General features: G+C 44.5%; 1 protein-coding gene across 1 annotated transcript in view; it reads right to left on the reverse strand.

The window, feature by feature from the left end:
• Window positions 1–24,017, reverse strand: part of FGF12 (fibroblast growth factor 12) — a 220,793-nt gene that overhangs the window by 150,520 nt on the left and 46,256 nt on the right. The gene's annotated exons all lie outside the window — the stretch shown is intronic.

Below are 24,017 nucleotides of genomic sequence, written 5' to 3' on the forward strand. Positions count from 1 at the left end.
CTGGCTCAGCTCTGCAGAGCTGTACTGCATAGTGTGCAGTATTGCAGGAAGCAGAAGAGTCTGATACCAAGAATGCTCCCCATTTTCATATGCTACGCTCCCAGAACTGCAGTGATAGCAGGTGAGAGCGAGGCAGGGCAGAGAAAAGCCTCGCTCCTTGTCACCCAGCTCCCTCAGTCACCACCCTGGGTGCTGCGAGAGCTGTCAGGCAAGGCCGCAATGTCCAAGGTGGTTAATGTCAACAGCCAGCTACACAAAGGCAAGCAGGCGAAAGCAGAAGGATCCTTCTCAGGATGATGCCCTCAAAGGACAGATGGTCAAAGATAACTTCTGAAAGAGTGCATAAGTGGGACTCCTGGCTCTCCACACAGCTGCAGTAACTCAGCTGCCTTTCCCCAGACCCAAGGCATCACTAACTCTGGCAGCAGGGGAGAAGAGCTTTGCTGCCAGAGCCCACGGGTGTGCACTGAACACAGCATGGCCATGGGTCAGGCTGTCCATGCAGAGGAGCAGGCATCACTCACAGGGAGACCCAGGGATCCCTCCTGGTGCTCGGCCACCTCCATGCTCACCACCCTGCCCCTTGGCAGAGCACCCCCACCAGGCTCAGGCAGGGCACCTGAGCTGTCTTTTGCCCATTTATCCAGACCAGAAGTAGGGACAGTTCTCAATGAGCACAGAAAAACTGGCAGCCCCAGTCTCCAGGTAAAACATGCAGTGCTTTTGATGAGATAGAGCAGAAACAGCTTTACTTGTACACCACTGGGGGAAGCATCTGGTAACAGGCCCACATTAACAATCAGGTACAACCTCTGAGCTGGCATCTGCTCCAGCCTATGGGATAGTCTGAGCAACTAAAACTGGAGCAGAGCAATTCCTGGGGAACAAGTCATAGGGGAAAGCCTGCACTAGTCTGTCAGGGATGCAGGCAGCAGTACTTGGATAATCTCATTTTAACGTATTGTTCTGCTCTTCCTCAGCGTGCTTTCCAGTTAGGTATTCACCTTGTAGTACCTGTTGGACCATGTCTCTGGTATCCCATAATTTTTCCCACAGTGCCATACTCACCAAGGAAGCTTTCATAGAGGATTCCTGCTGAGGCCAATTACCATTTTTCTTGGGGGTGTTTACACCAACTAGGATTGATGGAAGTGGGCACTTGGCCATCCTGCCACGCAGCAGCTGTGTTTGCACTGCACTTCACTGAGACCCTGATAGCTACATTTATTATTCCAACTTTTTAGACTTCTTTTTATTCCATATTAAAAGTTTCCTATTTCCTCACTATCTCTTTGTAAGTCCTGTTAAGATTCTAATGTCCCTGTCAAGATCTTACCTACTAGAAAAATCATGCTGAAAAGAGAGCTCAAATAAGCAAGTGATGGTTCAGCCCAGCGTCAGGGTAGTTAACAGAGACATGACATGCTGGGTGTAGACCAGCATGAGGCTCTTCTCCTAACACATCACAAGACGTTACAGAACACAGAGCTGCTGCCATCACTTTCATAAGGGCAGTAGCAATGAACACCCTTTCATAACCTTATTGCTGTCAGGATTTTTCTACCCTATAACTGCTCTTGAAAATAGGAGAGAGTCCTGGTGGCTGGGACCAAGCAGGAGCACAAGGATGCTGTTTCTGCATGTGGTGCAGTACAGCAGTTTCGCCATGTGGTAGGTCCAACTGGTCAGCATGCCCACCCCAGTCTTTCTTGGAAAAGGGAGAATAGGTTTATTCTAGGCTTAATAGGCTTTGTCTGATTCTTGTTCTTTACACAAACACTGTACCCACAATCTAAGCATCACAAGGGTTTACAGAAGCTTTCCTCTTTGGTGGTGTGGCATTTAGCAGCAGACTTTCTGCATACTTAAGGGTTATAAATGACACTATCTGTTCTTAAGACTACAGGCAATACTTTCCCATGGTTTAGTGGTTGTGCTGAGATGGGTCCTTGACTGCTGGCAGCAGTAGGGGTCACTGTAGCGTGTGTTAAGTGGGAGAATTCAACTAAAAATAAAAATCTAAGGAAAAAAAACCAAGCTGAAGCATCCTGTGACAACTCACCCCAGAAGCCCTGTCAATCTGCCAGGACTGCATTACCCAGGAGCTGGGAGTGAAGCTAAACCATCCACCCTCTAATGCTCGAGAGCTCTTTAACCCACTCCATCTTCAGCTGCTTTCCGTTGCTAGCTGCTTTTAACCTAGTTTTCAACCTCCAGAACTCTTATTTCTGGCTGCAGCTTTCATTAGCAGAGACATACTCCCCATTCCATTCCTAGAGATGAAGGCTACATCCCCAAAGTGCCCTTTTGGGAAAGTTGTCTGATGCACTTGCAGCCAGAGGGTGCAGTGCCCTGGAAAACAGGAGGAATGTAGCTTCCAAAGTGCATTTTTCCCCTCAGTACTAGAAGCCAAACCCCACTGGTGAGTTTTGTAGATGGGATTGTTCTTTCCTAACCATTGCCAGTTTTGTTTCTAAAATTGATGAGAAAGACTGATTTTTAAGGACACAGAGGGCTCTTCTCCCTTTCTTTGTGTCTTTCCCCTCTCCTTTTGGAGTAGCAGGTGATTCATTGCTTCTTTCTCTACTTTTTCACACCTCCATTGTTGATGGCCTCTTATAGAGGCACCTGGGGAAGAAACAGCTTTCAGGAAGTCCCAGTGATCACAGATATGCCCTCATCCGCAGCTTGCAAAGTGCTTTCTTGCTGAACTGGCAGAAATACTGATTTCCTGAAATACTCATGATTTCCTGAAGGAAAATCATCTCCTGTTACTACACAGACAGGCTGTACAAGGGGGAATGCAGCAGTCTGGGGTCCCCTCTGCAGAGGTGCTCACATATATACCTGCAACCTCCCTTACTGCCTGACTTTGAGGCTATCAGTCTGCATCTTGTCTTCCTCCAGAACTAGCTGTGGTCTGACAAGATCAAGATGGACATTGATAATAAAAGTGATTTTAAAGTGTAAAACACCTCCACTGAAGCCTTCTCAGTTTCATACTCTATGTCATTCTCTTAGTCTTCCTGGGAAGAGGCTACAGGGCTTTCGAAGGCTGGTGCACATGTTTTCTTTTCAGAAGTGTCCACACTCTTTTATTGTCAAGTGAATAGTTTCCCTAAGAGGGAGAGATGTAAACTGTCTCCAGTCCCAAAGTTTGTAACCATGTCAGCAAAGCACCACACTTAGCTAGGAAGGTCTGCTGGGAGACTGGATTGATCAGCTCAGACACCCCGGCTGTGCAATTACACAGCCTGCAGTCTTGAAGCAGCCTGAGTCCAGCCAGCCCAAAACACAGCCCAAACAAGTTTGCATCTGGCTGCAAAAAATCTTGTAAGACATATCCATGACTACTGGCATCAGCTCAAAACACTTCTTTGGTTTAGAAAGCATCAATGCCAGAAGATAGATTGGGGATGCTGAACATCAACAGCAGAGCTGCTCCCACAACAGCTGTGTGTGTTAACAAATCCTTACAGTCCGCCTTGGCAGAGACGCTGAGGTTGGCATTTCTGTCCCCACTTCACAGGCAGGGATATTGCAGCAGGACTGGAATAAGCAGAGCCTCACACGAGCAGCCCACAAGGCCATGGAAGGAGCTGTATTACAAGTGGCTTTGCACTGAGGACTGTTGGTGCCATGTGCTGGGCTCAGCACCCTGCCAAGAAGAGGCAAGACTTTGAAACCTAAAAGCCTGTCCCACACCTCCACACTGACTTCCCACCATCTCCTGTGGGGTTTCAAGTGGCTTTAAAAACAGCAAGTTTGGCTTGATGGAGGTCAAGCCACAGAAGGAGTTGGGTCATGTTGCTGTCACAGCATATTCTGTGGTTGAAGTAACCCAAATCTACTGCATCCCTTTCCTCTGGCTGAACCACAAAAAGCTGCTTTCCTTTAAGATGGCCTTGTAGATGGGCTTACTGCCTGCCAGACTTGTGGTCATACTCTCTCTCACGGCTTTTGTAGGCTAATCCAGCACAAAAGGCACTGGCTGCTCTCCACTCCAAAGCTCTGCCAAGTTGTGAGATAGATGGAGCTGCTTATAAAACATATCATAAATTAGAGCAGCTAACAACAACAATTGTTGTGCTGAATGTAGCAGCCTGCATCCCAAAGGACCTCAGCACAGCTGATTTACAAAAAAAAAAACGCACTCAAAACAACAAATGTTTTTGTAATTCAAGAATTTTCTTGTGAAACTCAATCTCTGCAGGAATTTTGCAGTAAGATCTCACTTGAAAACCTGCATAAATCCTCCCTAAGTGTTTGTTCTAAGTATGCAAACCCTAGAAATATCCAGTGCAGACAAACACTGGGGAAAAGCACACACACTCCCCATCATGTCCTTGTATTGCTCTTTCTGTGAATTCTGGGTGATGAGTTTGTGATTTCACATCCCACCCCACACCTTCCCAGTCAATAACATTAACAATATTTCACTTCTTACAACCAAGGTGCCTCTCAGAGCTCCACCTGGTTGGCAACTCTATCAAGACTGTAAGTCCTACATAGCACAGAGTTCTGGCAACACACGGCTTCCCAAACACACAAAGCAAAAAGAAAACCCAAGGCTGGAAGCTGAAACTAAACAAAGCAAAGTTCAGAAGTATTTAATGTTAAAGGTGATAAAGCACTGGAACAATTTCACAAGGTGAATCTTCCATCACTGGAAAGTTTTAAAGTAAGAGGGGATGTTTTCTTTATTCAGCACTGCACTTCAAGCAGGAGTCAATTGAGGGCAGTCCTGTGACTGGCACGCCCCAGGAGGTCAGACTGAAAGATCACAAGAGCCTTTCTGACCCCATAACCCAGGAATTAATACCTGGGAGGAGTTTCTTGTAAAATCTGTCAAACTACTGCCCTTTAAATCCCTACCTACAGCTTCTGTGCTATGAAGCCACAATGGAAAAATCAATTAAAGAACAGTGAAAATGGAAAAGGGAAAAAACAAGAAGCTACTGACTGAAAAAGGCACAGTGAAGGATGATGGAGGTTTGAACATTGCCCCTGCACCAGGCTGAGCAGGACTTGTTCTGGACCTCCTGGAGACCATGGGAGGTTGGCTGTTAGTGATTTCACTGGTACTCGCTTGGTGTCCTCTGCAGGTAAGTAGAGGACAGGGGTTTCCACTCTGCAAGACTACGAAACCTGTGTCACTCCCAAACACTGCACAGCCCCACCATACAGACGACCGAGTTACAAAGCTATTGTTCTTTCATTTGACTATCCCAATCAAGCTACCTTTGTGATTATAACTGTAGACCAAAAGACAGTGCATATGAACAACAGAAAAAACCCAAAACAAAACAGAAACCCAACATAAAAACAAAACCACAAAGCTGCTTTTTCATTATTATTGTACTTCTGCTTTGGAATCAGAGAAAATATAAACCTCCAGCAGCAGATCTGGGTTCCTCAATGCAGCTCAAAAAGTTGGCAGGAGATTGTACAAGAAATGGAAACTAGACTGCACAGATCCTCGGGAAGCCACCAGAGGGTAGCAAAGCATTTTAGAGCGCAGCTGACAGAAGCCCAGGCAAAGCGGTGTGCTCTGTACCTGCACCTCCCTCCTCACTTTCTGGTTGCTATTTCATTATTCAGGAAAATTACATTTTTATTCATCCCTATGCATTCCCTTTTCAAAATTCTGCCTTGCTTTCTTCGCAGATGAGAAGGAAAATTTGTATTTCAATTATGCCTACCCTTCTCCCTGAAAGAAGCTTGTTTCTCTCTTATTTTCTTCATAGTGTCTGTATCCCTCCCCAGCCAACTCTCCCCTGCAGCAGTGGGCAGCAAGCCGGGTCCTAAGGGGATGGCCTATGGTTCAGCGGTGGGGTACAACCCTGTGGGGAGGTATGAGGAGGGGAAGAGAGTCAGGAGGGCAAATAGCTGTTTCCAGCAGTTTCAGGAAACTGGTACACCAGAAACTCCCCACATTAGGAGTCTGGATTACCCAAACACCCTTGCTAGTGCAACATTCAGATAACACTCTGAATTGTTGATGGCAGTCCTGAGGTTCTGACTGTTTCAAAGCTGTGAAAAGTACAGGAGAGGAGGAGACATAATATTTTTGCAATGCTTTCTTTGCCTCTCCAAAATTCTCCATTCTCCACTTTGCAGATTCCCACCCCAGTTGCCCTCAGCCCCATAAGCACCTCAAAAAGCCAATAAACCAACCTCATCCTGATCCCCCTCACATGCCCTCTGCTGAGCGTAAGAGTAGGAAGGTTTCCAGTAACTTTTTTTTTTTAATTGTTCTTTTAAGGTTCCTGTGTGTTAAGTCTCAAGCCAAGATACAAGGAGTCCTGTTGCCCTGCTCTTGGAAGCTTACATGGAAAAAGGAGACCAGACAGTAACACAGGGGAGGGGATGGCGAGGGGAGAAAAGTCTGGCTTTTAAATAGCCAACTTTTTCATGCACGGTCTGCAGGAACCAAAAATAGCTCCTGAATATTTCAGCAAATCATTCCCAATAATTAAAATTGTGATGTGTTTTCTGTCAATCCCAAATGCAGTGAAAGCCTTCAGATATATTATTCACGACAAATTATTCATCCAGCTGCACTTGCAGAGTTGAAAATTTCCATTCGCTTAGACCTAAGTGCAAAGAAACCCTTCAGCCCCTAAATGACAGTCTTTCACATCTGCCCATTGCCAAAAAATACAACAAACTAATCTTCCCTGATCTATCCTATTTATTTATTACAGGTATGTCTTACTCAGGAGGTTAAGAGTGTAGTGCAGCTGACACTTAGCACTGATTAAGTTGCATCTGTTCAGCGCAGCTGCTTTCAGACCCTATTACAGATATATGAAAGTCACAAAATACATTTTCCACAAATTGTACTTCTAACTGGAATATCCCACTTGCTCTACCCAGGTGCTGTGCCAGACCGGAGGATCAGCCCTTTACCACATTGTCAGGAAGCAATGGGAGGTAGAGGAAAGGTTCTTGCAGACTTCCAGTTCTGGGCAAAAGCTTCTGCCTCTGTAGAAAACTTGATTATCAGTCCTGCCCCACCAACAGCAGACACCTTTGCTCACAGGCTCCCCAAAACAGACACCAAAGCTAAAGACATCAGAAGCATCACCTTCTTGTAGCACTATGAAAAATCTGTGGCATCGCTTAAATCCAGCCCAGCAGCTCACTCCTCCATTACAGCCTCTGCATGAATTACAAATGTGAAGCAGCAGAGGCTGAGTACAAGAGCACACTCTGGGCAAGGTCCATTTACAGACCTTTTTAAAGAAAGTACCCAATACATAAGGGTGTTTTCATTCTCTTGTAGCCGAGGTCAGGAGACCTCAAGGGGACATCATGTTTTGGAAGCATTGAGCATCCTTGATAGGGTAGTTGGAGCATGAGTATCTCAGTTTGAGACTCCCTGTCTGTCCAGTGGCTGGACATTTAATATAAATTAATCTGTTATTACAAATCATTCAACCCAGTTCTCCTTGACCTGCAAGGAGACATCCTGGGACAAGACAGGGAGCTAAAACAGGTCCTTCCTCAGTCTGTTTGAAGGCACAGCTGTTAAGAGAATACAACTTCTCTTCATAATTAAAGTATGATTATTAGGAGTGATAGAAAACACTGGAGAATCACAAACGTTCCCCTTTGCAAAAGACTGGCAATATGGGGAAACATCACACTGAAGTCACAGTTCCCTGTTGAGCACTTCTCCTCCTCCTCAGTGATGTGTCGCACTGTCATTCCAGAATGTCACCTTGATGGAGAGAACAACTTCTTGAGAGGAGTCATCAGCTTGGAGCAACAAAAGCCACCTCCTTCAGAAATACACCCACAGAAGTGTGCAAGGCCAGGACAAAAACGTCACATCAGGGCGTAATTAAAACTCCTGAGCAGTTCCAGGTCCTCATTGACAGTCTTTTATGTAATGACTGAACGCAATTAAGGTAACGACCTTCCCCATGCTGACATGTCTGCACAAACATACAGTTACCCCAGTGATGGGAAGGAGACTGACAAACAATTTGCTCAGGGAACAAGAAACCCAGCTAGGAGGTCCCAAGCCCTTTGCTGCTCCTGACTTCTTCAGGACATTGCATCAAGCCCTGAAGGCAGGGAGAGAGGCCAGAAGGTGCTCGTACATTAATAAGTCCTCACCCAGCAGATGCCCTTTCTTGGCAAAACATTCCCTTTCTATAGAAGATCAAGCACGTGTTGTTGCACAGCTGACCGGCAATTTTACAAACAAGCTTGGACAGACTTTCTGGGGACACAGAGACATGAAGCAAGAGAGATATTGACAATGTCCTAATAGACAAACAAACAAATTATAAAAACAAAAGCTATCTGTGGTTTCTCATGGAAACATTCACTCTTAGAAGCCTGTTTTTCCCTAAAGTCTGTTTTAGTTCTTGCAGGATCAAAGTGGATAATCAATAGTAAGCAGGGAAAGACGATCAACAGGAAGAAAAAAGTTAAACTCAAGTTTACATGACAGAAGTTGCACAGAAGTGCTGTGGGAAGACAAAGGCATTCATATTCAGATCTGAATTAGTGAGAACTATATGAAATCTGGACCAAAGGAAAATAAAAGCAAAAGTCTGCTAACAGTGGTTAGATCGCATGTGTTCTCATGCAGCCTTGTCTCAGTGACTCAGACAGCAAGATTTTAGACAAAGAGGGTTTAGAATAAGCATTAGTAAAGATAAAACCCAGCAGCAATACAACACACAGCACTCTTACACAACATCATACCTGTCTCATTCACCCTTCGACTTGTCCTGCAAACAGTGGCACGCAGAGCTAAAGCCTCTAAATGAAGCACAGCTCAGCCCATGTGGGCCAGCAGGCATGGACAAGTCATGAGGGCCAGAGACTGTAAGCTCTTTGGGAGTCCTCTTCTGTAAAACTTCTAAGATCTCATCATAATGGAAGTTACCCTACCAGAAAAGTCCCAAAACACACAGCAAGAAGACAGCCCATACAATTATTTTAGTCTTTGCACCTTTGCATCAGTGTACTAATAAAGATTCTCCAATTAAAACTCTTACCACCAACTTAATATCCACTCCTTGACTCAGTTTTCACTCATGTTGGTCTCCAGGCTGTACTAGCTCTGCTTGCACTGGTGCTACATCTGCCCACACTAATGTGAACATCCTACATTTCCTGGGGAGATTGAAATGGCACTAAACATCAGTGCTTGGCAACTGAACTTCACCCATAAAGCCTTTCTGGACAGGCCTGGTTTTGCCTACAGTCAGTCAACATGCAACTGAAGCCATTCTGCCAGCATTGCCAGTAAACACTTGTGCTCCTGCTAAAAGTCTTGTGTCAGGCTGAACAGTGAAGTGACAGGGACCTCACAATCCTTGTTTCATTATGACATTCTCTACAAAAATATGCCGTTGGACCTAGGTTTTTTCCCCTCCAGCTTGGAAGAAGTACAGTAGTTTGGCTGACTGGGGAAAAATGTTCACATTTCTCACTAAGAAAAACTGTGTGAGAAAAAAGCATTTGCAGAGCATGTGGTATAAGAGGAAAGGATTGATCAGATTACCTGGAGAACTGATACTTGCCTCTACTAAAACTCTATTTCTGTTCAAAGCCCTGCTCTCAAATTCTGAGAGGAGATAATACAGGATTTTCTTATGGTATTTCAGATTAAATGCTGCATAAGAAATGCAGTATCCTCAAAATGTCATAGTTATAAGCTTCTGATTCACATATTTGCCATTTGGGAATATTAGGTATGATTCTATTTTTTTAATGAAGATATAAAACATCAGAAGGAAAAAAGAATCCAATTCACAATTCTATCTGTCAAGTTTAGTGTGCACTGACTCCAGATTCCATAATAACATCACGCTGTGAGTGTGCTTTCAGCAGCAGCTCCAAGTGCATTCACATCAGGCAGTGGGGAAGGCACAGGCTGAGACAGATGACACCCAAAGCTCATCTAATGCATTAAAACCTTTTTGTCTTAAATTGATCCCATCTCAGATATGCTGAGTGTTCAGTCTCTTCTTTTTCTAGCTGATTTAATTATAACTTTCCAACTGGTAAAAACTGTGATATGAAGCTTTGTAAATGAGCATTTTAAAGAGAAAGGGGGATAGAAAAAGACTTAAATCAAAAATCTGGGGATAAAACACACTGGGTACAGCCATACAGTTTAACACAGTCTCAAACACAGGCACAAGGCTCTGCATCACTTGAAACGTGAGTTACAGTTTAACCTCTGACCACTCAAGCCACTGAGCCAGTCTGGCACACCACATGGTGGGCTTAAAACTGACCCAGAGCACCCATAGAAAACACCTCCTGTATTCACAGTCCCAGACCCCACATCTACATGAATAAATTGTGTCAAAATTCCCTTCACACCTCCCACCACTCCTTTTCCCTAGGTCCCAGTTTTACTTCAGTAGGTTTTCCAGAACAGTTTTTTCCCAGTATCTGTTTGTACAAGCAACAATTTTCTTGTGTTTTCTTATTCAAGGGTGAAGTTAAAGGAACAAAGGCTCCTCTTTCATAATGTATCACCTTCCTGAACAGACCAAACAAGGTCTCAATGAAAAACCACATGCTTTTATTCGTACCCATCAACCTACCAATAAATGTACAGAGAATAACCACAGAAATAAGGAGCTTGCCACCCTTGAAACCTTCCTGAGGGCCTTCCAGAGATGAGGTGTACTCCCATACAGCAGTGGTGGTCTTCAAAGCACAGTATAAATCATTTGGCATGTGAAACAATAGACAGGATATCTTCAGAAACGCATGTTCAAAGCGATTAGGGAAGGCGATGGAGCATGACAGCCACAGATTTTCTTCCTACTTCTCAGTGGAGACAGAATTGACTCATCTTAGTACAGTACCACAGTCCAAAATATTACATCTATAGTTGTTTTTTTTAAGCTGTATGCTTTACATGTAGAAAGAGAGCATGGAAATAAACATGAAAAAAGTTAATCATTTTATGGCCCCAACTCAAACTTTTTTTCCTTCAGCAGACGTAGGCATGCAAAGTGGGATCCCAATTTAACCAAGAGCCAACCTTGGCATCAAACAAGTGCTGATACAACCATATGGTTTGAAAGAGTTTTCTCTCCCTCTGCTAAGTACCACCTCACATCTTGGAGAGGACATGTCTTACAACCATTATCAGCAGCAATTATAAAAGGCATCTGCCTCTGGTGACAAAGAAGTGGAACTGCTGTGATGAGGGGCAGGGAAGGCTCCAGGCTGATGGTACTTCCTGGAGTTCCCATTGCTCACTGAGGACACCAGCACATGGCAAAGGATCTAATTAAGCAGCTCTACTGCTGGGAGCGAGATGTGGGGCACAGACAGGTGACTGAGCTACAAGGGAAGGGAAGAAAATGGAAGGGATGGGGTATTTGGGAACAGCAGAGCCAAGTGAGCAGGGATTTAGGCAGAGGAAAAACATGGGATTGGGGATACAAAGATGCTCCAGAGATTTTCCTGGCCTATTTCAGCTGCTGCCCAACCAGTCCTGTCTGTCCCACAGAGCAAAGGAGGAGCTCCTTGAAGTCAAACCTGCCCAAATGCCTACAGTACAAAGGTAACACTCAGCACAGACCCACAGAGCCTTGTGCTCAAAGAGTCACTTAAATGCCTGTGGGTACAGAAGCATCTCCAAAGCCAGCTGTCCACATCTGCACAGCCCTGTGCCAGGCTCTGGCCTTGCTGCTCTGCTCAGAGCACCCACACCTGAAGCACCATTACCCTGCAAGCTGGGGAAGTGACCCCAGGTAATCCAGGTAACTGTAATTTCATTGCAGAAAGAGAAAGGAAGTGAAGTCACTGCAAATATGATGTTGAATGAGGCCCACAGGCAACTGCTATGGTCCCAAAATGTCAAGTACCCTGTCCCTTATCCACTAGTCTGGATCATCACTTCATATGGGCTCACCACAAAAGCTCAAAGAGAATCCAGAAAAAACCCAAGCAGTTTACTATTCCTATGAATGCTGCCCTGCCCTTTTTCTCATCACAAACTCTTTTCTAAGTTCAAGACTAAATTCAATGTAATCCCAATACTGGCACAATACCTCCTGCACGTAATCATCAAGACTTTTAAATAATTTATATGAGACATGAATACGCTGCCATCTGCACACAAAGGAACTGCTCACTCCACAGCACTCATGCAGGTGTTGGTACCTCTGGAGAAAGGAGAAGGTGAGGTGGGGACAGCAGTAGGGTCATGCTGGGAAGCTGTTGCTACATGGTGGCTCTTTGGTGACTTAGGTAACAAACTGGATACAAGCAATTTAATCTACCAAAGCAGTGGGTGCTAACAGGAATCCCTGCTGGCAGGTGCAGCAGAGAGGACAAGCATCAACAAAACAGGCATAATAAAGGTCTCACCCCAAAAGACAGCCTAGACAAAGGCTGCATATCACCTCTGATAGTCTGGCATCACAATGGTGGGATGTGAAGCCTTGGGACCCCTCTGTGCAGCCATGACTAGTCTGGGCTAAAAAAAGTGAGACTGTTCTTTGACTTTGGAGCTCCACAAAGCATGGAGTTTCATGGAAAATTTAAGAAAAACCAGGGTATCAGTTACTCCTTCCCACACTGCAGAATCTCATTCTGCTCTCCACTTCCAAAACCTTAAAAATCTAAGGTACAGTCCAGGAAGCATCTGCCTTGATTTCAAACACAGGACAGAGAACTATCGACAGACCAGATAAAAAGGAATGGGCTTCTGTGTGGATGCCTCAGGCTAAATTAACTGAGCCACAGATTACACAGACGAGTACACAAGGCCAGATCTCATACCAGTAGATTGCACCATTTGAGTGGCAACATCAGCATCTGGAGGGTGTGTGAATTCAGCTCTGCAATAACAAACCTGTGCAGAGCTCAGCCGGTTGAGGCCATTAGGGACCAGGGCATGAGTCCCAGGCAAGCTGTTCAGCCTCTGACATCTGCAACACAGAGTTACATCACTCACAAGGTAAACTTCATAAAGTTTAAGAACCTTGCAGGATGACAGATCTACTGCAGCACAAACAACTCCTCTTCAGGGCTTGTACTGGCAGAGATGGACCCTCTATCAACGGAAATTTTAAGTGCAGTTTTGATTTAGGTAAGTCTTGACCAAATACTTCTGTACACAAAGCAAATAAATACAAGTCATAACTACTTACATACCCCAAATGCAGCAATAGCATCACATATTTAGTCACATGTGCCACTTTTAAAGGAACACCCTATTTTTTCCTGATACATTAACTGAATTAGTGGAAGATTTCCATCTGGAGTTCTTCTGCAGGGACTTTTTTTCCATCCAACTCCAATAATTAAACTTATTTTTTAGAATTATTTTTAAAAGACTTGTTGCTTTGATAGGGAGCAGGAGTTACAGAAGTGTGTCTTCTCTGGAGGCTCTCCCTCCAAATAGATTTCAACAGGAAAATGGTCATTGCAGGCTCAAGACTACTTTTCCTTGGGTGCTGCCCAATTCCCAGTACATATGCTGGTAGTACTCCTAGGCACAGTAGGACTACAGCATCAAATCAGATAGAATATTTAAGGGAACACAAATTTGGAGGCCTATCCCAGGAGGCTCAGGAAGTGGTTGGCCATTTCACAATGCTAAACACAGTGAGGACAAAGGAATTAAGAGATGACAGACTGAAACAAACGTTGCTGTGAAGTGGGACAGACCAGTAACAGCCATCACTAATTGCTATTCCCCTTGGGCAGCCCTTAGAAACATCATGAGTGGCTTGAATTGCTTTATTGATATTTACTCTGCCTTCACCCTTGGTGATTTATACAAATAAGAGATTAGAAGAAGGAAGGAAGGAAGAGCAGCAGTAGCAGGAGGGAAGAGGGGGGTAATTAGTGCTGTGAGAATTCAGAAGATCAGTAGGGTCCTAGTGATGAGGGAAAAGAGAAGATGAAAGAAATAATAAAGAAAGGGACTGACACACATTTAGTATTTCAAGCACAGAAAGTTTCTTGCAGCTAGGGATGCTGAAGCAAGACTTGCTTATTATTATGACTATGACAAAGCAGAAAAAAAGTGGAACACACATTGATTAAAGCAGCAGGCATCTCCCTTGGATGCTGAGACTCAGCAAGGGGCTGCAGCTTCCCAAGGAGGCAAGCATTTAGATTTCAGCTATTCCGAGACATGGACCATATGTTGGGGCCATCTGGAGACTGCTTTATTTGATGGATGTTGGATGCCTCCAAAGGCACCAGGGAAGGGAGCTGAAATATTGGTAACTGATTGATGCTGAGGGCACTTAACTAAAGATGACCCCACTTCTTCACAATTCACACCTGCTCCACAGGAGAAGCTCAGAAATTGTCTTCCCAGTGGAGATGATCACTTCTACAGCTTCCAGAAGGCAGTGGCTCCTGACAAAGCGTGCAGCCATCATTTAACTGGCGCAGCTGGTGAACTCAGTGGGATGGCCCTAAGTGTGCTCAGCCAGCACTCAACAGCTGATCCAGCTGGAGTGTCCCATTCAGTACCAGACATGAATTATCAGCACACCATCAAAAGATGTGTGTGTCAATGGATGAAGCCCAGGATGCAAAGAGCCCTCCCATGCCTTCAGAGGCTGCCCTGCCCTTTCAGCACCTTCTGAAAAGCCTTGCCAGGAAGAGAAGCTCCACTGGAGCACCATTCACAGCGATGCAAAGATGGAGAGAGAGGACATCCATGTGGGAACTCTTGGCTGACAGCTCTGCAGCACAGCTCATGAGGGACATTTTTGTTTCACCCCCAGAAGACAGGAAGCCAAGGCCCTGACATGGACAGCTCAGATGGAAAAGGAAAAGGCACACCTCTGTCCAAGCCACAGCAAACCCGTTTTGCAGTTAAAAAACTAAAACCAACAGTAGCAAAAAACACCACCAAAAACCCCTCCAAACTAAAACTACCCAAAAAAACCCCAACACCCAGACACTCTTGAAGGCAGGCAGTGTTCCTCTGTGTGAATATGCTTCATGTCTAGCAGACACCAGAAGTATTTAAGTTACCAAAGACCATCACATAGAAATCCACCTGCCAAACTATAACCAGGCCTTTTGCTGAGACCTGTGCAGAGAATCAGGTTTTGTCTTGCACCAACAGAAGGTGAAAGAAGGCAGAATGCTCTGTCTCTGTACAAGCAGAGAACAAGCAAAAGAACCCAATAAACACCTCTCTAAGAGCAGCTTCCAGAAAACAGCTTGCTAGACCACCCTGCACTTTGTCTCTGCCTGAAAAAACAGCAAACACTTTCTTCCACAGCATTCAACTCCAGAGCTTGGAAAATCATCTGAATACAAATGTTCACTACCCTCAGTGTACAGATTTTGCATCCAAGGGCAGAGTGTGAAACATGCTTTTACAGCTCTTCCTAATATCCTCTCACCAACCCAGTGCACAGTTCTAATAGTCCCTGGGATTATGGTGCAGGAATTGCTGAATTATAACCCTGAGGCTTGGCCATGGGATGCTGTCCTGCTTTGTGCTCTGCTTCTCAAGGAGAAGAGGGACCCTTTCAAAGGAAGCTGTGAGGCAGTCAGCACCCTCACTGCCACAGCCTGAGCCTCAGATACTGCGTGCAGGCTTCACTCACTGCCTGGGGATGCATGACTCCTGATGCCAAATTTCCCCAGTGTGACACCAGAGGCTGGGAGCTGTCTGACAAACCCCAATTTCTCATTTGTTGCCAAACAAAAGTGAGGCACAAGTCCTTTGTGAGGGCAGACTGAATCAGGTGATGGAGCTGTGACAGTCAACACTGGATGAGAGTTGGCCTCTGCTCTGCAATCTCTTAGGAGTATATCTCTGGAAAGAATGTGGAGACGGGCCTCCCTCTGTTGGGAGACTTTGCCACTTATTGGTTGCCCACAGAAGACGTCAGATAGCTGTGCAGTGACAGTCAGCCAGGTGTCCTGGAGTTGGAGGGATTTGACTAAGCACAGGTTATATCCCACTGAATGTCCTCACTAGCAGGCAGCAAAACAGTGCCCCTTTATACACCTGGAGCTCAAAGTAGAGCAGAGTAAAAGCAAAGCAAGAGAGTCCTTCCAGCCCTCATCCCCCACGCTGCAGCTTGTGCTTTGTATCCCCAACTCAGACAAGGACTGGGGATTTGGTAAAGTCAAAGGAGAAGAAAGTACAGAGGAGGGGTTATAAATATGCATCAGTGTCTCAAGGCTGGAGATCAAGGACAATTTTATGAGAAAATCATTTTAGAATAAAAAAAGTGGTGGTGAGGGTGTATGTGAATGTGTAAAGCTTCATAATGGCAAAGGAACAATCCTGTCCTTCCTCCTGGATAGGAGGAAAGGAACACATTAACTGCTACCTGACACAGGAACTTTGGAGGTGTAAACCTCCTCCTGCCCTCTCCAAATTATAAGCTTTTTGGGATGGAGGATGTCTTTAGCATGCAATTATGCACCTGGTAAAATCAAAGGACTTTATTTCAGTTTCTGACAAACCAGAGCAGTAACACAGGTTTGGATGTAGCTGCATGTCTCTGTCAGGCACCACAGTCCCCTGCTGAACATGGAAACCAACAATTCTTCAATAAGTGAAGGCTCTAGAGACCCCCAGTGCTAGAAGTGAGGAGGTATTGATCCACTGAGACCTGACCAACCTAGATACTCCAAAACAGGTACTTCTTAATCAGGTTCTGAAAAACTGGAAAGTAAAATGCACAGCAATAGTCTTTGTGGGATAATTTACTTCAACAGACTTTTAGTTGGTCAGCAGATCACATGGTGATTTATTACCCTTGGCCTAGGAAACAAAGAATCAGCACAAAAGGTGTAAACTGATAGTAGTGCTTAGACCTAATCTACCAACAGAACAGAGAAACATTATTCCACTTGCCAGAAATACTCCACGTGGTGACACCAGTTACCATGAAACACATCAGATAAACTTTGCAACATTAGCTTACCTTTTCAGAAGAGCCAGCCAAGACCACTGCAATGCACAGGAGGCAACGCAGAGCAGCCAGTGGTGCTGCACTAATTTCCATGGTGCTGGGACTGATAACTCCTCTAGCTCAGCATTATGAACCATGGTGAGTCAGTCTTCAGCTTTATCTTTGCAAGTAGTTTCTGCATACTTAAAAAACAACTAGCTTGGAAGAATGCATGAGGAAAATAAGGCACAGGACAGAACCCTGCTCAGCCAGAAACTCTCCACATACTCAACCACACATAGCATCAAGGTGTAGCACTCACCTATCTCAGAGAATTTTTGACAGATTTGGGTCTTGGCTTTCTTACAAATTCCACTCCCCTACTCCCAGCAGCACCTGGACCAGGTGAGACCACACATGCACACAGCAGCAGCTCAAGGAGGGTCAAGACAGCTGCTGTTCTCCAGACTGAATTGTGATCCCTTACTGTCCCCATGAGCCATCAACTCTTGAGCATATGTGGCTTTTACATGAGCCCATATGTTAAAACAAATAGTATGTGTCTAACTTCTGCACCATCCTTTCAAACCAGACACTTCAAACAGTGCATCCAATCGTCCTCCCATTGCAAGGAGAGCTATTAAGTTCAGCAGGTGCAGCAACAGAGTCCATTAAAGCTTACCGTGTACTAGTACAATTGTTGCCATTAGTGGGAGGTAAACTGAGACACAGAAGGACACATTTTCCTCCAAGGTCATACAGTAAATCTACTGCAGAGCACAAACAGAAATCAGTGCTTCTCATTTCCAGCCCAGGCTTTGACCATAATTACAAGTGAGAGATGAAATTTGGCTCCCATTCTAGAGGTTGGGGAAGTTCAGGACCCTGAATCTATTCTTGGCTTTTGCTTCCCGCTTCAACGTGTGACTTTGAATAGGTCAAATTTTGATGCCTGTGCATTTGGAGTGGCATGTCATGCTTAGGTTCCCATATATGCAAGATGTATCCATTAATACTGGGTTAGGCAGTTTGTATGCAAATAAAAGCACTTTGTGCACACAGGGTCTCATTTTGATACTGTCACCTTCTGGTGACAACGAGTTCTTTGTCTGCTGCACCACCCCAGAGAGCACTAACAGCCCTGTCCCTCACTTAGCAGGTACCATGATGACAGAGGCAAGTTCAGGCAAACCAGGGAAACCTCAGGAACACAAATCCCCTGTATCCTCTCACTGTGCACCAGGGAACACGCACACTAATACAAGGAACACCTTCCCGTCCCTACCCAGCTGACCTGCCTCAAACCATCTCCCCCCCCATGAGAGGATGCAGACTTCAAAGGGTCCCCCCCTTGACCAGGGACCACTCTGGTGTTACCAAGACTGACTCAGGTAAAAACGCCACTGTTGCAAAACACCAGCTCATTCAGACTAAACTGTTTCAGTGGAATTGCTATTAAAAACAGAGCTTATAGTTTAAACAAAACACAGCAGAACAACAACAAAAAAAACCCACTCCACGAACAAAAAGCCACAACAAGCAAAAAAAAAAAATCCCAAATGGAAAAAAAACCCAAAAAAAAAAAATCAAAAAAATTGCAAGAAAATAGGAAGAAATGATGCTTGAGTCCCCTCCTGCAGCACTGTCTGTTCAGAGTCCTGCTCTGCCCAGCTTGGAGCAGTGCTCGGATGAAACACTCATCCTCTCCTTGGGTTTTTACACAAAAGCATTTACAGACAACACACACCAAATCCTGACTGGCTTTTTGCTTCTTACAAGACAGCCCTCGTGTTTCCTGGCCAGACAGCAGGTCAGCTCAGCCGCTCTGCGCCAGGCAGCAGCGCGAGCGTCAGACACCAGCAGCGCTGGGAGACGGGCACAAGCACAGCCACCCTTCTGTGAGCCCTGTTCCAAAAGCTCATGAGGTCACATAAGTGTCTTTGGGAGATAATGGTCAACAGTAACTCTTGTTTCACAGGAACCTAACCTCGTCCTCACAGCAAGGATAAAGCAAAATTTGTAGATGTGGGTTTGAAGACACAGTTCTTCTTGACCTCCAGTTCTGGAGACACTAATTTCTCCAGCTGACTGCTGTATTTTCACAGTTGCTGAGCAAACTCCAGTTGAAATGAAGAGACTTTGGATGATTCAACACTGTTAAAAGTCAGCACTGGAGAAACCTTGACCCTGGCAATTTCAGTCATAATGTTGCCTTTGAACAACCTTAGAGCTTCGACTTCATTGGTAGCACTTAAAATTACAACACCCCCCCCATTAAACCTGCCTAAAGTAGCACAGTGAATGGATAAGGCCTTTTTTGTTGTCTGTTTGGGTCTTGTACCTTACACAGTCCAAGACATAGTCCAGAATCAACTCTGATGAAAGCTGGAGTAGAAAAGCATTCAATCTTCACTTTAACATTTCTAGAGATTAAGAGGTCACCATAGTCCTCAGCATCAGATACAGTACCCATGGCTAATTAGCTTCACAGTTAAACCTCACTTTATTTCTGGTCAGAGTGTGCTCACCTTTCATTTCAACCACTGGATCTTGCAGTACATTAAAAACTGCTCTCCATCTAGATACCAGACATATCAATCACTCTTCAATTAATCAAATTCCTGCAGCCTCTCATTATAAGTCATGCCTTATGATCATTCTCATGCTATTCTCTGACTTATCTCTGATATGTTTTTCCCCCCAATATCTTTTTTCTAATTACAGGTATCAGAAACTGCTGCAGGTATTCTACAAGAGATCTCACCAGTGCTAATTTCAGAGAAAACATATTAACCTTCCTACTTCTTCCAATTTCTGTGCCTGCCCTCCCACAGACAGCATTTGCTGTGCTGCTCCCTGGGTAAGACTCGGCCACTGGGGCAGCAGTTACCCCATCACTCCCCTACCACAGGAACAAGGGATGGGAACACAGAGCTCAGGTCAAGTCCTGAGGGCTCTGCTTCACCTGACTAGTGAGTGAGTGGCCCTGCACCTTTTCTGCTTCCCATAAATAGGCCACCCTCTCAGCTCTCTGCATCCAAATACCTGCTTTTACAGGTAACACTCTTCATACCATTTCCTCGTGCTAGTTCACTGAGCAACTCAATGACTGTCCATGAAAGACCTGTCCTTATCTTCATTACCCTTCCTCCAGGTCACTCATGACTGAGCAGTAAACAGGCACGAGCTGACCTCAGACAGACCCCACTAAAAAGCCCCAAGAGCTGAACCAAATGTCCTGAATTGCACTTTGCTACTCTAGCAGCCACATCATAGTCCCACTTGTAATTCTAAAGAATGGACTAAATTTCATAGATTAAGCTATTACTTTTCAAGATTGCCATAATAATGATACTTAACATTCCTGGAGCAATTTACATTTTCAAAGCACTGCAAAAATGTTAATTAACAGCATGCTTATACCAGCTTGGGAAAGCAGTCACCTCAAAACTGCTGCTCTGCTGCTTCATTCACATACGCTCATTCTAGACAAATATCAGAAATCATTTAACTCCCATGTTCCTGGTAATCTTTTATTCTACCAGTTATTTAAGATTAATTTAAGGTTCAGCAACAAAGTGGAACTAAGGATATTAACATGAGCCTTAATAAATTCATGTAATTCTGATTGTCTATTAAACGACCAAAGAAAAACTTGTATTACAAAAGTCTCAGCCTTCACTGACTGTGTTGCACAATACTATGTGCAGCTATGTTTTTCAATAAAAATTCATACATTTAAAGAAGTCTGACTTGTAACTGGATTGCAGTATTTCCAAAATTCACCCTATTTTTACCTTGCACAATTCAGCTATAACAATCTTTGAAACTCAATGTAATTGTGCCTTATATTGGAAGAGACTGGCACAAATCCACAAAGGATCATCTATTTATAAGAAAAAACATCCAAAGGTACTGGCTGACACATTTTATGAAGAATAACACTCCTGCTTTAGGGAATAAGCCAAATATTGGAGGTTGGGAAGACACTTTTCCTACAGAAGCATTGATCTGTGGCTGCTTTGTGAGAGTTCTGGTGAGGCACTGGCCCTTCGACACAGTCAGAGAGATAATGGACAAAACCAGCCATAAATCTCAGATACTGTGACAGCTTCCATTAGTTGGCATTTGCCAGGCTCTTAGCTGGATCTGAACTTCATAAACCCTTAAAGGTATTTGGATCCAAGTGTTTCTACATTCCTCAGCCTCTGTGAAGGTTGGCAGAGCTAAACAAGCACTTTAAGAAGTGATGGCACAAGAGTTGAAAATTAAATCACCAAAAAACATTCCCTGCCACAGATCTGGGGAAGGGCTGCCAATAACTCTTGAAGCCTAATTTCATCCATCACCGAGAGCAATACACAACAGAAAGCCGCTTATGCAGTGCCCTGCTGAGCATCATCTGTTTACTGTGTATACTGCAATTTTTTTAAAATGTGTGAAAAATGAAAAACTATTTAAAGTCCAAATGCTGAATTTGCAGACTCCAGCCTTATGCCAGACAAGATGCTGATCTTTAAGCCTATTGGCCTGAAAGAGTTTCATATTTAAAGAAGTGGCTTTCTTGTGTTGCAGCGTTCAGGTCAGATGGAGCCCATCTGGAGCAGGAGCGGAGCAGGGTCAGCAGGATCAGCCACAAGCAGAGCTGTGCACAACAGAGACTAAAGCAGCTTGGCCCACTTAAACCCAGCAAAGAAAAATGCAAGAGGGAATATGATCCTCCCTGAGGTATTTATAGGACAGCATTGGAGCCCAGTGCAGATAAATATGGCCAAGAATACACATAACCTAGAAATCAGCAAGGTTTGATCAGCACAAGATGGCTTCAAAGCAGGTTCCCAGAAGGAATATGGATTTTAAGAGGGCACTTGAAGTTCATTAACATGGTGTACAATGAGGTTTTCAGCAAGAAAAGAAAGACAGGGCAGCTGGCCAGGGAAGCTTTTGCCCCTCCTTGGCTGGCATAATGGCAGGTTGCAAAGACAGAGGGCGATTTTAATCAAAACCCTCTTTACAAATGTGTTTCAGTTTCCCCCCTATGGCCCAGCTGCTGTCTAAACATTTTCTCTTGGTTTTGAAACACAAATACCTTGAGGGAAGATTCACGTTGATGTTTCTCTTGAGATAATAACAGCTGCTCTCTATTAGTGTTTCTTATAGATTTACTCTCACTAAATGCCCAGTCAGCTCAACACAGGTTTGACAGGAAAAAGAACAAACAAGGAACTCAGGAATTTGTTTAATGGAGGGCTAGAGCCAGCTGCAAGTATAAGCCAGCACTGGGACTTGCATGCATGCATTCAGGAATAAACTTTACTTATGTAAAAGCTCTGCCGTCCTCAGTCATGTGCCAGGGAAAAAAAAAATAGCTGCTGCATCTGTTGGTAGTATTTGCAGACTCTGGACAAAATTCAGGCAGCCAGCAGCAAAGCAGCCACAGCTGAGGAAGTCATCTGCAGCAAGAGCACCTGCTACAGCCTTTTGCTGCATGAATGAAGTAAAGACCCAGCCATGACACTGTCCCTGCCCATGGAGCACTTCACCTCTAACTCAGGTCAAATGCTAAAGCACCAGTTCAGTCTAGCAAGAACTCCCCAGGCAGGAGAGGACACCAGCTGGATGGTACGTGACAGATGTCTGGGCACACAGGCGGTCACATTTGCTACTTAAGTGCCTGCAAAATAAGGGATCTTCCACTTGGAGACACGCTTTCATGCTAGGATTATTCTCTGCACTTCCTCAGGAAACAATTCCAAATGCCTAGATCTCAAAATCCCAAGTATCTATTGCAGGTGAGCTTGCTGCACAACAGGCTGCATTTGCAGAGAACATTTAAAACCACCAGGTTACTCCATCATGACTCCTTCAGAGAAGCCAGTCCAGGACAAAACCAGGTTTTCTGGGGACAGTGTAAACCAAGAAAGAAGTTTATTTGGGATTTGTGCTTAGAAACTAAAGTATCACCTATTCAGTCTAGAAAGATATTTTTATGGAAAAATGTCCTGGCAATATTATCTTGGTTTTTTATCCCTAGCCCATGTTCCTTCCCACCATCCAGTCTATCCCACTTCCCCAGGCAAGTTACAGTATAGGCAGAAAACTGACTTTTTTGTCACATTTACAATGACCTAAAGAAACCATGCTTGACCCCAGGCAGTCTAACTTATTCATAAGATGCTCTCACACCACGCATCACAGCTATGATTTATTTATAAAGCATTCTTGATCTGACACATTACCAGAATATGTTCCACTTATCACTGAAGCATCTGTTTATTGGAAATCCATCCATATAATTGCCCTGTACATATCTATGGAAGTCACGATATCCCACACATTGAGAGATTTGTGGGTTTACACTAACACCTGCACCGTGGCCTAAGCAGGAAAAGAGAAGCAATTGTGGGTGACACCACCAGTACCTGGTTTCTCCCACCTGAGGGGACATGATGTTTTTCCTCAGTAGGAGCCCTGGGATGAGTTCACAAAATGGATGGTTCAGCCATGCACTGAAATGCTCCACCATGCACTGCTGGATCAGACCCATCCTCAACTGGGCCAGTAATCTAAACATTACATAATTACAGTATTACTTTACAAAAGAAGTCTTTATACTATTGGCTTCACTGACCCTTTGCTTTTCCCCATTGTCCTGTGTACACACTGCAGCTCTTGATGCTGTAAGAAGTAGGTCAGAGAAGATGGATATGCAATGAGGAAAAAAGTCTGGGTTTACATCACTCTTGAGTAAATCCTCCATTAAACCAGTGAGATTGCCTAGGACATGCACCATGATGACTCAAGGGCAGTATCTAACCCTGACAGGCCTCTTTGGGCACACTAAATGTGCGTGTCTATTTCCCCCCCTTCCTCATCCTCAGGCTCACCAGCAGCGCTGGTCCTGGCTACCTGTACTGCCAGAACAGGATTGTCTCATGAACAGTCCCCCAATCCCTGCAACTGCACAACCTCTGGTAGTTACAGGGTTTTGTGAAATAGAGCTTGAGAAACCCTAAATACTTCCGTGGTTTTCACGGGCTCATAAACTGCAACAATTAAACAAGAAAATAGATGCCTTCTATCATCCTGCTGGAGAGCTAGAGTTATTAGAGTTCAGGAAAGCCTTCCATC

The sequence above is a fragment of the Corvus cornix genome, chromosome 9, assembly GCF_000738735.6.
Source record: "Corvus cornix cornix isolate S_Up_H32 chromosome 9, ASM73873v5, whole genome shotgun sequence".
In the NCBI taxonomy this organism is placed as follows: Eukaryota; Metazoa; Chordata; class Aves; order Passeriformes; family Corvidae; genus Corvus; species Corvus cornix.